At 31.2% G+C, this 17,110-nt stretch overlaps 1 pseudogene; it reads left to right on the forward strand.

Annotated features, from left to right (window-relative positions):
- The first annotated feature begins 3,594 nt into the window (after nt 1-3,594).
- Nucleotides 3,595-5,730, forward strand: LOC125220608 (uncharacterized; annotated as a pseudogene).
- Nucleotides 5,731-17,110: the final 11,380 nt, after the last annotated feature.

Raw genomic sequence — 17,110 nt, forward strand, 5'->3', positions numbered from 1 at the left:
TTTTAGGAAAATATTTACTACATCTTCCCAAACACAGCATAATTTCTTCTTTCATTAATCAAGATTTATTCTATAAATTAAATTATAGTTTGAATGATTAGATCAATGAGCAATTGCGGTAAAAAATATTAGAAAGAATTAGGCCCTTGGAGTTTGATTCATATAAATATTATCTGTTCATTCCATTTTATCTCTCCCCTCGTACTATCACACAACTCTCTTCCCTCTATAACACAAATCATTTAAGTTTTTTATTTCTATCCATGCATTGTGACCACAACATACACTAATTAGATTAATAGTTTAATGCAATTGCATATATACTGAATTAAGTTTATATGCATGTAATAATCATTTAGTTAAGAAATTTAAAAATTATTTAATAATAAAATAATTAGATGTAATATTCATACGATTTTTTTCGATAATAACACGGAAAACATGTACTTGTTTCTATAACTTAGAATTTTAAAAATGATTTAATACTCCTAATAAAATAATTGGATATGAATAACTATGATTATTTTGTTTGATGATAACACTAAGAAATTAAGTATACGTGATATAGTCATTTTTTATAATTAAAAATTTAGAAATTATTCAATAATAAATCATTAGATGTGAAATACTAATACGATTTCTTTGGATGATAGCATGAACAAATTAAGTACAAATGCTATAGTCATTTTTTATAATTAGAAATTTAAAAATTATTCGATTATAACACTACAAAAATCTCGCGATTTAGCAGCGGAATTTAGCAGCGGATAAACATCCGTCACTATTAGTAGCGGATTTGTAACGAAATATCCGTTGCAAAAGTTAGTAAGGGAATTTGTAGCAGATTTTCAATAAAATTTGGCGGCATAATAGTGCGCCATATTTAGGGACGAATTTAGTAACGGATCCAGTCCGCTAGTAGTTAGTAGGAGGCATATCCGCTACTAATAATTATTTCTTTATTAATAAAAATCTAAATTACAAAATTAAATAAATATAGCGACTGATTCATATTCGCTAGCAAATAGTAGCAGATATATCCGCTACTATTAATTATTACAAAATTAAACAAAATAAATTATAAAAATAAATAAATTTAGCAACGGATTCGTATCCGTTAGTAGTTAATAGCGGAATAAAAATGTCCGTTACTATTCTGCGGCTAGAATTTTACTTATTATTTTTTATTTAATTTTGTTATTAGTTAATAGCAATACAAAAAATATGATATAGGAAATTTTAAACAAATTCTCACGTGATTTTGAGTTTGATCCAAAATAAATATAATCCCTCCATTTCGCAGTATTTTTTATTTAATTTTGTTATTAGTTAATAGCAATACAAAAAATATGATATAGGAAATTTTAAACAAATTCTCACGTGATTTTGAGTTTGATCCAAAATAAATATAATCCCTCCATTTCGCAGTAGTTGAGTCATTTTTTTTTGCACAAAGATTAATAAAAAATAAATATTAAATATATTAAATGAAAAGATGATAAAATTGGAAAGAGAAAATGCAGAGAGAATAAAGTAAGAGAGGGAATAAAATAGAAGACGGAAAATATGTTGCTTTTTGCTAAAAAGAAAAATTACTCTACTATGGATGGCAGGCAATTTTTGATACGACACGATACGACGACACGGACCCGCACGAAATTAACACGACACGAACACGCACGTTCAGGATTTGGGTCCTTATAGGGTCGACCCAATAAGAACACGAAGATAACGGGTTGGGTCGGGTCGTGTTTGGGTCGGGTTTGGGTTACACGTTAAGAAAAAAAATTATTTTTATTAATTAAAAAATTATTAAACTTTAATTTCTAGTTATTTTTGTTGATTAAAAATATTATACTTTAATTTTAATTAATTAAAAAATATTATACTTTCATTTTATTAATTAAAAATATTAATTAATTTTTCTATAAATTTTAAGAAAATATTATGCTTAGATTTTATTAAAAAATAATATTTTTAATTATTTAATTTTATTATATAGATTTAATATTACTATAATTTAATTTCATTATTTTGATTAAGAAAATAATTATTTTAATTTGGTATTTTTTTATTTTATCATGTAATATCAAGTTTATATCGTATAATAACATCATGTTTTAGTCGTTATCGTATTGTGTCAAGCTAACTTACTATCATTAACAGAGAGTTGACTTTTTTATTTGTACATGATAATACGCACGAACCCGCTGGGTTGGGACACATAAGAACCCGATGATTTCGGGTTGGGTTGAGCTTGGACACGATTGGGTTGTGTCGATAATGGGTTGACACGATAACGACCCAACACGCACGATCTGATAGCCCTTGGAGCATACTAAAGTATAAAAATGACTCAACTATCATGGAACATAAGGAGTACAATTTTTAATTAAAACAATATTTTTTTTTTAAATTTGAAGATATTTAATTTCAAATTTAATATTTTCTTAAATTATTATAGAATGATTAGTATGTAATTTATTTTAATTTACTTCATATTTTTAAATTTTATTTCAATGTATAATGTTGAAAATGTTCGACAATGTATATACAATTTATGTATGTTTATCGTTATCCAAATAAATATAAATGTACATAAACTGTATTCGTACATAATATCCCTAAATTTTAAATTTAATTGAATTATTTATGTATTAGTTTTGTTGGGGAGTGATCAATTGCTAACTACAACTAATTTAAGGCCACATGATTTTAAAAAACGTGTGGTCTATAATTTGCCACGTGTAATTTTCGTTTTTATTAATTAAATCGAAAAAGATAAAAAAAAACGCCAAATTAGGGTTTTTGATGAAAATGTCAATATAGTGTTTCGAAAATATCAACACAATGCTTTGAGAATGTCAACACAAATTTAGGATTGACATTGTATATGCTTTATATTGACATATTATCTTAGCTGCATTGACATTAACCTGTGTACGAAAAATACGAAAATTCTAGATTTTTTTTTTCAAATTTTAACGTCGGAACATATGCATGTAGTATATCGTTGGAATCCTTATAAAATTATCTTTAATTTGATATATGTTATATGAATTTAAAGTGTTGGGATTTCTTTTAAAAGTTAGTTATAACTAACTTGACATTAATACCCCTATTGACTTTTATTGGAATTAATCCTATAGCCTTATTGACGTTTTTTGTTGATCGTATTGACATTTTGTGGTTGATGATATAGGCCTTTAATTTGAATATCTAATGGCTATTATTGAGTTATAGTTAGCAATTAAGCATTGAGTTAGCAATATAACACTCCCCTAGTTTTGTTATTAGTTAATAGCAATACAAAAGAAGTGACATAGTAAATTCATAATAATTTTTCACATTATTTCAAACTTATTAAAATAAATATACAATTTTTAATTAAAATATTGTTTTTATAATTTTTATGTCATTTAATTATCTGATTTTTTTTGGAGCTGCAACTAAAATTATTTTTTTATGTTAATTATTGATAGTCAATTACGTGATAGAAGATGGGTGCAAATAAATTTTTTAAGTGGTACTCCATATAATTGGATTATTAATTATTAATTACTTTCGCTCAACTCACACACCACAACGCACGACTCAACCCTTAACTCCCACGCCGCTTCGACGCCACAGCCTCTCTCGACGCCGTCGCCGCCTCCATCGACGGCCGCCTACCTCGACACCTGACGACCGTCCCTGCTTCTCCTCCCACGGCTCTCTCTCTCTCTCTCTCTATCCCACAGTGCACATCTTAATTTTGCCTAATCTAAATTTTGCCTGTTCAGTTACTTGCTTGTGGGTGTGGTGTTCCCTCAAGTATTGAATAGGATGAAAGAGGAGCACCAATTCTAGTGTGTATGGCTAAATGGTTCTAGTTTATGTTGGATCAATTCTAATGGGGAATTTCTGTTTAGTTGGCAATTTTGCTTTATTAGGATTATTATTTGTTACTGATATCAGATTTTGATTAACCAGAATGATGTTTTTGATGATATTTAGAAAGCCATCCTAAGAGTACATTAGGATTTATACAACAGAAAGTGGTGGTCATGCGCCTCCCCACGCGGCAGGGCTCGGAGATTGTGGTGGTCTACGTGCGACACCCATGGCTACCTCCACGCTTCTCTACTCCCATGGCAATGCTGCCGACTCGGACAGAAGTACGAGCTCTTCATCGAGCTCAACATTCATATGTGCGTCAATCTCCTTGGGTACATATGCTTTTTTCGTCTTCAATCGGTCAATTCTAGCAGTTTTTGAATGAATTTGGTTCGCAGAAAAGCATATAAAATTGATTAAGCAGATGCGATTTTCCGTTCACATTATGCTAAAACTCTTTTACTTTATTTGGATTCTGAGTTTCGTGCTCTAGGTTCATGCTCATCATTATAATTTGGAAACCTTTGAAAGTAAGAAAATTTCTCGAGATTGAATTTTTACCATAGGAATTGTGTGCTTTGCTACTGCTACATCTAGTGATAAATTATAGAATAGTTTGTACAATCTGTGAACTCATATATTCACATGTGAGTGTGTGTTTGGGTGTGTGTCACATATTGTAGAAAAGAATAACTTTGTGAAGCTTCTTTGAATATGATCAGGTATGACTACTCTGGATATGGGCAGTCGACTGGGACAGTGAGTGCTAGATCTGATGCTTTTTGTTGGATCTTTCTCTTGGAGCATATACTGTAACTGTGAAAAAGATGGTTATGTTGGTTTTTGTTTGTAGCCCAGTGAGCATAATACAAATGCGGTTATTGAAGCTGCTTTCAAGTGTTTGGAGGAGAACTATGGCACCAAGCAGGAAGATGTTATCTTATACAGTCAATCTGTGGTAAGTGGCCCCACTTTAGATCCAGCAACTTGTTTGCCTAGTGTACGAGTTGTTGTTTTGCATAGTCCTATACTCTCTGGTGTGAGAGTCATGTATTTTGTCAAAAAAACTTATTGGTTCGACATCTACAAGGTTATATCTTCCCCATAATGTGAAATTAAGATGCAAATTTCTTGCTTTCAATTGTGTTGAATTAATGTATTGTTGTTGCGTTGTCTCTTGCTGTAGAACATCGAAAAGTCCATCCTGCTAAATCAACTGTCCTCATTATTCATGTAAGTATCAGTATTTTTCTATTCGTAACTTTAGAAACTCTTATGTTGAAGATGAGGTATTAATACTATATCTGTGTTGGATGCTTCTTGCTTATTTTGACGTAACTCAATATTTCTTAAGTCTTCCTTGCCTATTTGTTATGAATGTGCTATGCTGTGTACTAGTTTTCATGAATTGCATGCTAGAGTCTAGTTTATACCCCCCATTTAAGTGTTTCTTTGCAACATAAATGATCTTGTGATGGTTTGTTGTCAAGGAACTGCAGATAAAGTGGTTAACCTTTCACACAGTGATCAGTTGTGAGAACTCTGCAAAGAGAAATACGAGCCATTGTGGATCAAAGGAGGGACCACTGAATACATCAAACATCTCAAGAAGTTTGTGGCAACAGTGGAGCGATCTCCATAGCACGGAACGAGCACGAGGAAGAGCATAGATATTTTTGATGCTCCGAGGAAGAGCAGCGACAGGAGGGAGAAGCCAAGGCGTAGTATGGACAAGCCCGGGAGATCAAATCACCAACCACAGAATGTTGATAGTTTTAGGATGTCGTTTGAGGGAGAAGCCAAGGCGCAGTTCATGTCCCAACAGTCCCATAACTCGAGTTATTCAGTTGTTCAGTCTCTAGTCATGATTATGAAGAATTATGAGTTTGACCTTTTTGAGATTCATTATTATCTATATTTTAAAGTTATGACAATATCGAACTTTATGTAATTTGAAAAATACTTATTAGTTTATCTATTATTATTTTTTGCTACAAAGAATTGTTGTTATTTATTTGTTGAGATGTTGGTTTGTAGTAAACAGGTTGTCGAAACTGGGCAAACAATAAAATAATTGATCCGTAATATAAATTTAAAGTTAGCAACGGAATAGCAACTGAAGTAAAATATAAATAAATAAATAAAAAATACAGTAGCGGAATATATCCGTTGCTAATCTCTTACTAATGAAATTCTGCTACTGATCCGCTAGTACTAGCAACGAATATATCTGTTGCTAAACTTGATTCATTTTCGTTTCTGTTTTGATTTCAACATTTAGTAGCGGATTTCGTCTGTTGGAAATCCGTTGCTAGGTCTTAGTAGCGGACTTTGTACGCTACAAGTGATTTGGCAGCGAGGTCTTTAGCGGCGGACAATATCCGCTACTAATCCGCTGCTAATCTGATTTAGCAACGGAATTTAGTCATTTAGCAGCGGAATTTTCCGTTGCTAAATCGCGAGATTTTTGTAGTGTAAAAGCATTGGATGTGAAATACTAATACGAGTTCTTTGGATGATAACATGCCGAAATTAAGTATATATGCATGTAGTCATGTTTATAACTTAGAATTTAAGAATGATTTAATAATAAAATAATTGGATGTGAATGACTATGGTTATTTAGCTTGTAGCACTATGAAATTATGTATACATGATATAGTCATTTTTTATATAGTACTCCCTCCGTTCCATAGTAATAGAGTCATTTTATCATTTTGATATGTTTCATAGTAATAGAGTCATTTCCATTTTTAGTAAAAGTCAATACATTTTTCCACACCTACTTTACTCTCTTTTACTTTTTTCTATCTTCATCTCTCTACCTTTTTCTTTTTCCACTTTACTCTCTCTTTACTTAACTCACCTAACACGAAGATACATATGCTATGGTCATTTTTTATAAATTAGAATTTTAAAAATTATTTGATAATAAAATCATTGGATGTGAAATACTAATACGATTTCTTTGGATGATAACATGACAAAATTAAGTATACATGCATGTAGTCATTTTAATAACTTAGAATTTAAGAATTATTTAATAAAATCTATTTGAATGTGAATGACTAGTATATATGCATGTAGTCATTTTTTTAATTAAGAAATTTAGAAGTTATTTTAATAAAATAATTAGATGTGAAATAATAATACGATTTCTTTAGAGGATAACATGAAGAAATTGAGTATATATGCACGTAGTCGTTTTTATAACTTAAAATTTTAAGAATTATTTAGTAATAAAATAGTTAGAAGTAAATGATTATTTCGTTTGATGATAGAAATTAAGTATATATTATATACTCATTTTTTAAATTATAAATTAAATTATTATTCAATAATAAAATCATTAGATGTGAAATACTAATATGATTTCTTTGGATGATAACACGAATAAATTAGTTATATATGCTATAGTCATTTTTATAATTAAAAGTTAAAAATTTATTTGATAATTTTGGATGTGAAATACTAATACTATTTCTTTGGATGATAACACGAGGAAATTAAGTATATATGTATGTAGACATTTTTATAACTTAAAATTTTAAAATTTAGTATTCGATAATAAAATAACTGGATGTAAATGACTGTGATTACTTCGTTTGATGATAATACAAAGAAATTAAGTATACACACATATAGTATTTTTTTATTTTATAAATTTAAAAGTCATTATTTAATAAAATATTTAGATGTGAAATGCTAATATGATTTTTTCGGATGATAAAATGAAAAAATCAATTATATTTGCGTGAGCTGGTTTTTAACTTAGAATTTTAAAAATTATTTAATAATAAATTCGGTGGATGCGGATGACTGTGATTATTTCATTTGATGATGCCATTAAGAAATTAAGTATATATACATCTAGTTATTTTTTTAATTTAGAAATTTAAAAGTTATTTAATAATAAAATAATTAGTTGTGAATGACTGATTATTTCGTTTGATGATATCACGAATAAATTAAGTATATATGCATGTACTCTTACGAGTTGTGTGTATAATTGCAGTGATTGTATATAATTTCATTTATATTGTATAATTTGAAATATAAAAGGTTCATCTATATTTGAAATTTGACTAAACAAATGGAAGCATATATATCATTGCATTGATTGTAGTATATAATTTCATATCTTATGTAATTCATGTAATTTGGTAGTGAGTTGACTTTACAAATACAATAAAAGGGTAGTTTAGTGAAGATATATTAGTTGATAAAGAAACCGGTTTAAAATATAGGGGTATATTGTATATACAATCTTTGTTAATGTATCTTTATTCACTGGGAATAATAAACATCTATATTATGTTATGGGTTAGAGTTACTAAATCCCAAACAATTGATTATATTTCATAACACTTCGGGAGTTGACTAAATTGATCTAACAAACAAAAGAATATTTTAATTACTTTTACATTTTCCGTAATATATTTACTTACTCATAAACGTTTTAATTAATGAAATTTTTTTTTTATTAATAGTACTGTATTAAATAGGTTGGATTATATATTATATTATAGTGAAAGACATAATAGAATATTGAAAGTCCATAAATATCGATGTGTGTGCTTAAAGTGTTGGTCAAGTTTTTCAGATCCAGAGAATCCGCTAGATCATAATGTTTAGGACTCAGAGAATTCTCAAAATCCTCAGTCGTTGGATACACAATCTTTTGGGTTGAAAAATCAGCAACAAAGTTCATTCTTGATGCACATGTTGCAGGACCACAAAATCAAAATCCTGAAGTAACTCACATATCATTTTTTACTGTAGAACAACAATTGATAGAAGTTTCAAACTGTCCTAAAATCAAGGTCACTCCAACAAAACTGTCACTTTCCACCACCAATTTATGAATACCTAGAGATTTGGTAAATTATAGGCCATGAAACAAACACCAAATCTCTACGGTCAAAACAGAACAAACTCTTATATTAACAACAAAGTCATACCTACATAATCCCGCAACGTCTCTAATCAAACTACCCCAGAAACATAATCCTACCCATTCTTTAAACTTTAAAGAGACACCAGTATTCAATTTAAATGATCAAGCATTGAGGTTGCTAACCCACTAACATAGACTCCCACATTCCTTCGTATTTCTCAAAACTGGCAACAATTCTAAATGAAGCAATTCTTGAATAATGAATGGAATATTAATTTTTTATAACATTGCACTGATAAGGTGTAAAATCCATAGTTCACCTCATGAAGGGAGTACAACTATTTTTTTGCTTTTAATTTGGTTCACTACTTTTGGTCTGAGAAGATAAATCCACCTTTAATATTCATAATCGATTGTCAAAAAAGGATACTTCTTCCGTCCCACTCTAAGTAACATTTTTATTTTTAGAATGTCAAAGTCTAAATGAGACATTTTTAAATATAAAAACACCATCTGCTCTATTTTTCTCTCTCTTACTTTATTCTATTTACTTTACATACAAAACAACACGATATAATATCTCATGTCGAATTAGAAATGCTCCACTTAGAATGGGATGGAGGGAGTATTGTTTTATTTGAACTCTCTCTAACGCATATATAACTAAACATATATGCATTATATCATGCAAACATTCCATTCCGAAATTTTGATAAAGTTAGGAATAAGAATTTTTTTGGTGATCTTGTGCTACCCCCTTCCTCTTGCTTTTTGGTCTTGTTTTTCTTGATCCCGGAGAGTTTTCATTTGATGTAACTTTGCTAGTGTTTATTTGGAGTGTAGTCTTATTGTGGATTGTTATTTATTTATGTGGTTTCTTTTGTTAGATTGCTTTTGATTGATTTGTGCTTTGTTCAGTGAACTCCTATTTATTGCTTGCTTTTTTATTGAGTGTTATTTTTCATGTGTGATTAATAAAGATTGAGGTCATTGAAGTGAGAGAAAATTAATTTATTTTGAATAAGGAATTAATGTGTGTGTCGGTTCAGAAAATGTCAACTATACCACAACGATTTAAGCAAAGAAAAATGTGTGCCTGTTAAAATTGTGTGCTGAAATTAAAACCATATAAGGCTAGCCTGTCGGTCTTCATATTCATTGAATACCATCAATCGATATGGTTTTGCCTCTTCTCTCCTATTGTCTATTTTATCATAAAAAAGGCTACAAGGAAAATATTATTAAAATGATTTTAAATTGTGATTTGTGATACTGAACAAATTAGTTGACGTAACATGAGGAGAGGAAAATGTTCCCTCGTAATTAAAGAATAAAATAGGCATATTGGCAGGGGTGTTTTGGCTTTTATATAATCCGTAATTTTATTTTTCTATTTGGTCATCCCCAATACTTAATTATTATTTTATTAAAATTTGTATCGAATTTCTAAGAGAATATAATAAATGATCTGTCAGTTTTCCGATAATAATTAATTGAAGGAGTTTTGGTACACAAAATTAGGATGGGCCATGGAAGTATGGAACTTTCATTTACTTATGCAAAGTCGTGTTTTGGTATTTTCGATTTCTTTTCAAGTTTGGATAGCGACGATTATGTAGCTGAATAATATTTTATTTCTCTATTAAAAATGAAATGTTTTCAATTGTCTCATTAAAAATAAATTATTTTATAAATTTGAAATAATATTATCTCAATTTTTCTTTTTCCCTCTGTCTCAAGAAAGTTGAGTCACTTATTTTTTCACTCGTTTTGAAAAAATCGTAATAAATAATTAAAATGGATATATAATAAAGTAAAAATGAGAATAATGTAGGTAAGACTCTTCTCTACATTATTCTCGCTTTTACTTTATTATATATCCACTTTAATTATTTATTATGATTTTTTCAGAACGAGTGCAAAAAAAAGGTAACTCAATTTAATTGGAATAAAGGGAGTACTTTATTCTATCTTCACAAACTCATAAATCAACACTATATAAAACTCTATGCTGAAAAGCAAATGATTCATATTTAATGAGACGAAATAAAGAAATCTACTACAGAAATTAGGCCGAGCTACGACTTCCTAACTTGGTTGGGAACAATGGGTCTTCATGAAAAATAAATCCAATAAGCCCAAAATCAGCACTACTCTTAGCCCAATATCAGTGTACAACTTTTATACATTTAAGTTAATAAGGCCTCTGCCTCCCGTTAGACGAAGGGAGTATTTATCATTTTTAAAAAAGTGAGTGTGAAAATGAAATGACTCAAGTAACATAACGTGGGACGGAGAGAGTATAAAATAAAATTAATTTTGTGGTTGTGAAAGACTTGTTAATTATTAGTTCTTAGGCGATTTGAAAGTACGTAGAGTTTAAAATTTTAAGAATTCGATGTCTAAATTAATCGGTTTAAAATAGCCGATTTAGCTCGCAAGAAGATGGTAGATTTGCACTTTAGGATGCGTTTGTTTGTTTGCCTTGTAAGAGCATCTCCAACCATTCCACTAAACTCAAACTCATTTTAGTGTAAATCTCACACTAAATATTGATTTTACTCCAACCATTTACACTAAACTCAAACTTAAAAGAATATTCTCTATATTATGCTTTTTTTACTCACAAAATTTGAAAAACTTTTAGGTATTGGTTTAGTGTAAACCTAAAGATAGGTATTTTTTTTCTCAAAAACCAAAAATAGGATTGGTTTTTGAGTACTATTGGAGCTAAATACATATCCCATTTTAGGTTTTAGTATACCATTGGAAATGGTCTAAGAGTCCTAATTCAATTTATAGGGTTGTAAGCCAAACTTGTTGTTTTTGTTAGTGTTTGAGTTTACTTCCAATGGTCTAAGAGTCCTAATTCAATTTATAGGGTTGTAAGCCAAACTTGTTGTTTTTGTTAGTGTTTGAGTTTACTTGGTTGTGTTTGATTTGTTGAGTAGAGTTAGGACTAATTAAATAAAATATGCTTTGGTTTTATGGTTTGCAAACATGTGTTGTGTGTGCAAATGACACAGTTATCCTCAATTTATTAGTACATTTTTATATTAATATAAGAGTACACCAAATAATCTTAACTTTTGCACTTCTTGCACCAATGACCCCTAATAAAAAAAATAGTATTATAGGGGCCAAACAAAATACATAATCACAAATGAGATTTTTCCTAGCCATTTTCCAGACGAAAATGCCAAAATGGCTTGAAAGGCATTTTTGTCTGATCTTCTTGAAACATGCACACCTACTCTGATATTCACAAACCTGGGATTTACCTGCACACCATTGTCTAATCATAATGGCTTAAGGGTCATGTTTCCAATGATGCTCAGTCATGGATTTTGCGAATTTATCTTTATCTCTCTCTATTCAATTATTTCTCTATTTTAGGAGTGCTTCCAACGTCATCACAAATTGAAATAGAAAATTATAGCAATATTTTTTTTAATATATTGAAAGTAGGTGGTGGCGGCGTTTGAAAGCTTTCTGCGTTTGGTCAGGTTTCCAACCTCTCGTCACTATTCTTCAAAGTTGTATCGTTGTGGACTGGTCAAGTTGGATCGTTGACCTGATTAGGTTAGCCTATTTCCGTCTGTTACCTGCGGAAATGCAAGTGAGTGGATCTGGTAAAAGCTCAGGCTGATCAAGTTGAGTGACTCTGACTCGAGTGAGATGAAACGAGGAGTTAAAATGCGTGCTTTCAAAACCATAACTTACTAATACTATTAACTAGTATAGGGAAGTATGGATCGATCCCACAAAGATGAGGCATTGGACATTTGTTTGCATGACACGACTTGGGGCTTGGCTACTGCCACACTTTCTAGGGGGTGGGTTAAGTTAACTACTAGACTTGGAAAATAAACTGAACTGAACAACTAAACTAAACTGCTTGATCAACTAGACTGACATTACTATAAATAGAAAAACAGAATAAACGGAGACTGACAGTCCCCTGCAAAAAGCATTGTAAAGTAAAAACTTTCTAACAACTTCATCTTCTTCAACAAATCAACATAGAAAACAAAACAGGAAATAGATCTGGAAAGTTAAAGAAGACGAAACATAAAAAAACACATAAAACTTAAATCAATTCCTAAGATCTAAGCTACGACCCCGTAAAAACATGAACTACGACATTTTCATGCAGAAACGAAACATGAACTCCTAGATCTAAATATACGAAGACGACTCAAATGTAAAACACCAAATTAAAACAAAATAAACTAAATCTAAGCTAAGACTCGAAACATAAAAGCAAAAAACGAATACAGATCTAAAACAGAAAATATAAAACAGGACACAAAGTTGGAAACGAAAATAGAAATTTGGATTAAACTAAAACAGAACATAAAAGAGTCGATTACATGAAAGGAAAACAAGGAACTAAACTATGAAAACAGGAAATTGTTTCATCATCCCTTCTCGGGATGGAATACAGAACTGGAAATTGAAATTGTGCGAGAGACGAACACCAAAACGAGAACTACCAGCTAATTGAACAACCAAGTGCGTGTGTGCAGAAATTTAGAACAAGGAATTGAAATGAGCTCTGGTTTCAGCCCTGGAAGAGAGCTAAGACCCTAACCTTATCTTAGGAGATTGTTGAGAACCTCCCTAAACTACGATGCAGGAAATGAAAATGGGAGAACTCCCTTTTCTTAGTGTATTGGGCTCCTTTATATAGGGAGGCGTAGGGCTCTGATCCCTAGGGTACCACCTCCCCAAAATGACATTGTTGTCCTTCACACCCTTAGGTGGGGTCTCTCGTCTTCTTTCCAATGCAGACTCTGCTGGCTCCGGTAAATATTAACTTGATCAGCTTGTTGCCGCCTTTTTCTCCCCCTTTTCTTGACTTTTGCCTTCACCCTCCTGATTTGCGCGATCTCTAGTTTATGACGATTTTCACACACACCTGGCTCAAAAAAGGTCGTTAGTTCACAGATTTAGGTGCAGTTTTATTATGGAACACATGCATGAAACGAGCTTCATCAGCGTTTACCACGGCGGCTGTGGCAGCAGCCAGTGTTTTAAAAACCGGTTTGGACCGGCCGGTCGGACCGGTCCGGCCGCGAACCGATGCTCATGCCGGTTCGGTTCACCATATTGGGCCGTCGAGAGGTTGAGCCGTTTTAAACCGGATGAACCGGCCGGTTTGACCAGAAACTGGGAACCGATTGAACCGGTTTTTTGACATTTCAGCTTTTTTTCAAAAATTGTGTCAAATGGGATTCAACCATAGACCTCATGTATATAAGTCCAACTCCATTACCACTCCACCACTTCAATTGTTGTGGTATAACAATAACTTTCATTATTCTTATGATCAATTAATAAATTTTCATTCATTCTATGATTAACTATTATTTTTCTAAATTGATTAATTTATTATAATTAATTATAAATAAAATATGTTAATTAAATTTAAGTTTTAATTATACTTATCTTCAATTAAGTTTAATAATATTTTATTTTTCACTAAATTATATAAAAATATACATGAATTTGATCAAAACTACATTTTATTATATAATAAATTTGATATATTTATAAAATATATATTTAATTATATATGCTACAGTAAAATGGTCCGACCAGTGGTTGGACCGATCCGACCAGTTGAACCTTGAACCAGTAGCTTCACCGGTTCGCTTGTCGGTCCGGTTTTTAAAATATTGGCAGCAGCGGTATTGATTGTGTACCTAGCGCACAACAGCAAGTCGACGGTCAATTGGCTAGCCATCTGCCAGCGTGTTAGCGGCGCGGTGGTGGTGTTGTTCATCGCCGTTGTAATCCTCATCTTCTTTATCGTGCTTTCCGCTGCGGCACAATACAACCACTGATTTTCAAGAGCTTGTTTCTCAAATTTGTTTTTCCACTTTAATTTCTTTTTATAATTTTGATATTTTTTATTGTAAAAAATCATGTAATTATTCGGTGATGTATTGAATATTGTTAAATGTAAAAAGCTTTTCTCTGTCACCTCTTTTCCAAAATTATAATATAGAGTGAACTACACCGAATATTCCCTAAATCGAGTTGCTGAGATGTACCATAAACCCCTAAATCGAGTTGCCAATCGAGTAGTCAAAATCGAGAAATCCATATGTTACATGATAGAAAAATCAACAGAAGAACACTAACTCAGAGATGGCCATGTGACGAGACGACGAAAAAAAATAAAAAAATAATTAAAAAAATAAAAAAATTTAATAATAATAATAATTATTATTATTATTATTATTATTATTATTATTTGTTGTTGTGTCAGGTTGCATGCAATGTGCCGTCATCATTTATAGGTTATTTGACAAAAATGCCCTTTCAAGGCCTGAGTATGTTATCATCCGAAAAAATCTCATTTGTGATTATATATTTTGTTAGGCTCCTCTGACGCTATTTTTTTTTGTTAGGGGTCACTGATGCAAGAAGTGCAAAAGTTATGATTATTTGGTGCTAATTCACTCTTAATACAAATATATATAAATTATAAAGATGTTAGTACTAACTTTTATATAAACATAATATTAATAAATTATAAATATAAGAAATGAATACGCGCTACGAAATAAAATTTTAATATTGATTGATTAATTCTTCAAATCTTCTTAAGAAATACTGATAAAAATAAGTACTCCATAAAAATTTTCTCCCATACTATTGATAAACCTTTTTTTACTACTATTATCTTCATCATTATATAAATCAAAAAATGAATATTAAGTAAAATCAATAATTTATTAGTGTTAAATTCCTAATCAAAATCCTATTCCATTTTGACGGAAATCCCAATCAATGGAGAAAGAGGGTAAAAGGTGAAGAAGAGGGGTTTTCTCTGGTGGAACAATGTATCTCCCTCTCACTAAACCACCACTTGCATATGTTACTGTTACCAATTGAATTGGTGTAGGTAACATTAATTTCGAGCGGACCGTCTTTTATTTTGAAACGGGCCTGGTATAAAACAACTAATGCAAACAAACAAGGTGCCAGTTGGTCCACGTAAGCATTTTCCATCCTTTTCCTACTCTTCTCGTCTAATCAAACGCACCCTTAGTGTGGATTCGTAATCGTACCCAGTGTAAGCGGTCTGACCGGCCCATCTAGCTTTAACTATTTTTTCTATTTTTATAAAATATAGTACTTCCTTCGTCCTAAGATATTAGACTCATTTCTTTTGGCATAATAATTTAGGAGGTATTGTTTAGTGATGTAAGTGAGTTGAAAATAAAGTAGATTTTTACCATAAATAGAAATGGCTCAAGTATGTTGGGACACTCTCAAAATGGTATATGAGTCTAATATCTTGAAACGGAGGGAGTAAGTATTACTCTATTTAACTAGAAAAATATGGGTCTGATGGAACATAATATGAGTTCTTCTGATAAGAACACTAATTTTTTTCTATGAGAATAATAAGTCTTATTTACCTGTGGGCTGTGTCAAATGGTCAAGGTCAGCCCCAGCCAACGGCCCACTCAGTTTGAGACTTGGTGAGGCCTACACCCATTATTGAAGTAGACCGATTTGGGTTTTTAGTGAATAGCTTAAATTGAAAATTTCGTGAGTCATGTAATCATAAATTCCTAATATAAATAGAGCATTAGGCATTCTACAAAAGGAGAGTTCTTAAAAAATAGCTAATCTTAAAACCTCATACTGCCACGTGATAATGCAAAATAAAACTGTAATGCAAAATGCATTAATGAATACTGTAGATGGAGCGGTCCTTATTTTACAAAAGCCCTATTACAACCCGCTTAAAGTGAGTTAAGCTTATACCATCGGACTGAGAAAGTAGAGAATATTGCCGCAAACATATGAGCGCCGAATAACTCGAAGGTGTCGACCCAACATCAACCAGGTCAATTTCCGGGTCAGAACCGAAGGAGTGAAAAGTCACCAATCATAAATGGCATGACACTGAGATGTGTGTGTTGTGTGGAATGTGTTTTTGTGTGTGTGTGTATGCGCGTGGAGTGTAGGATTTTAAGTACTTATTTTGATTGTAAATAAAATTTGAAGTACTTATTTTGGTAGTAATATTCAAATTTTAAAATTCGTAGGATTTAGACTTGTAATTCAATTTTAGTTAAAAAAATTTTACGCTACCATTTAGTATATTTGGAGTTGAATTCTCTAATTTTAATTTCTAAGGTCATCCGCATTTATGTCTTTTATTCGTCTCTTAACCGTCTCATCTCTTCAATATTTATGGGTCCTACTGTACTTTTCAGCTCATCTCTTAACTAAGAGACAGCACTTGCATCCCTCCATCTCTTAACCATCCCATTCCTTAACTATCCATTCAATTTTATTTTTTATTTTTAA

The sequence above is a fragment of the Salvia hispanica genome, chromosome 2 (genome assembly GCF_029641045.1).
Source record: "Salvia hispanica isolate PSC_SH4W2 chromosome 2, Shi_PSC_v1, whole genome shotgun sequence".
NCBI classification, from domain to species: Eukaryota; Viridiplantae; Streptophyta; class Magnoliopsida; order Lamiales; family Lamiaceae; genus Salvia; species Salvia hispanica.